The following is a 1,304-nucleotide window of genomic DNA, read 5'->3' as shown; positions in this document are numbered from 1 at the left end:
AAGTGAAGGTGGGTGGATTCAGGAGCGGTGTATGTGTGGAAAGGTGGTGTAGGATAAGGTTTGGTGGGAGGTGCAGGAGTGAGTTAGGAGAGGGAAAGGGTCCAGGAGTAGGTGGGTGTGTGGGGTGAAGATGAATGAGAGGGTGCGGGGTATGAGGTTGCAGGGGGAACGATGGGTGGGTGGAGAGGTGCCACAAGATGACCTCTGTGTGAAAGGTCCTGGAGATGCAAGTTTTTATTCTCTCCTAACATCTGACACATGAATTCTGTCTCCCTCCAGGTTGAATGCCACTACCTATCTTTCCACCTTCTTAAGCAGAGCAGCTCAGCACCTCTTGTACAAGAGAAGTGAGTGAGTATTGTTTTTACAAGGACACACAAAAGGTTAAAGGTTTGGAATGGTATTTATTCCTTTTTTTTTGTTGCTGTCTTCAGCTTCTTAAAATGACACTGAAGTGGAATATTTCCATAAATTCAACCAAGCTCATTGCCCATCCCCACTTTCCATGAGAACTAAGAGCAGGAGGAGGCCATTCAGCCCCTCAAACCTGCTTCGCCACTTGAATTTTGGCATGGTTGACTTCTTCTCACCCTCAACTTCACTTTTCTGCTGCTCTCCATAGCCCTCTGACCCATTGCTATTTAAACATCTGTCTGTCTCTTCAAATTTACTCAATATGTCAGCATCCACTGAACTCTGGGGTAGTGAATTCCACAGAATCACAATCCTTTGGGGAGGATGTTAATCCAGGCACCCAGGTAATGTTCTGGGGTCCTGGATTTGAATTTTGCCAGATCAGGTGGTGGAAGTTGAAAATCAATAAATTTATGGGATTAAGAACCTGATGATGACCGTGAAACCATTGTCGATTGTTGGAAAAACCCATCTGGTTTACTAATGCTCTATAGGGAAGGAAACTGCCATCTGCCGGATGAAATTTCACATTGGCCCCAAGATCCCGTACTTCCCGCGGGAGCCTGTGCCCCACAACCTGAGCCGCCTCCGGAATTTTAATTTTGTTCCCTTTCAGGACGTAAAACGGCGTGCTGTGTATCGACTGCTGCTGCACACCGTCCACCTCTTCTCCCTCATCCACCGTCCAGACATGCCTTGGCGTGCCCATTTGCTACCGGGCTCTGGGGATCCCAGTGGAGGGCTCTCTACGCCATAGTCCTCCCCCTTTCTCTCGGGGATCTGGAGTGGAGGTCACTGCACGCAGCGGTCCCATGCAACCGCAGATTGCAGTGGTTCATGGACTCCCAGCCCAACTGCTTGTTCTGTGGCGCTGTGGAGTCCGTGGACCA

At 49.2% G+C, this 1,304-nt stretch overlaps 1 protein-coding gene across 7 annotated transcripts in view; it reads left to right on the top strand.

Moving 5' to 3' along the window:
* The window catches only part of LOC122542785 (CLK4-associating serine/arginine rich protein), a 63,687-nt gene that overhangs the window by 1,968 nt on the left and 60,415 nt on the right, over nt 1-1,304 (top strand). For 4 of the 7 annotated variants that reach the window (XR_006309864.1, XM_043680827.1, XM_043680830.1 and 1 more), the window contains exon 2: nt 280-351. The gene's annotated coding sequence lies outside the window, so the exon portion shown is untranslated. The remainder of the gene's footprint in view (nt 1-279; nt 352-1,304) is intronic. The other 3 variants (XM_043680828.1, XM_043680831.1, XM_043680832.1) reach the window with 1 other exon arrangement.

The sequence above is a fragment of the Chiloscyllium plagiosum genome, chromosome 41, assembly GCF_004010195.1.
Source record: "Chiloscyllium plagiosum isolate BGI_BamShark_2017 chromosome 41, ASM401019v2, whole genome shotgun sequence".
Classification (NCBI taxonomy): domain Eukaryota; kingdom Metazoa; phylum Chordata; class Chondrichthyes; order Orectolobiformes; family Hemiscylliidae; genus Chiloscyllium; species Chiloscyllium plagiosum.
Note: the sequence above shows the minus strand (reverse complement) of the source record. Positions and strands in the feature narration are given on the sequence as shown.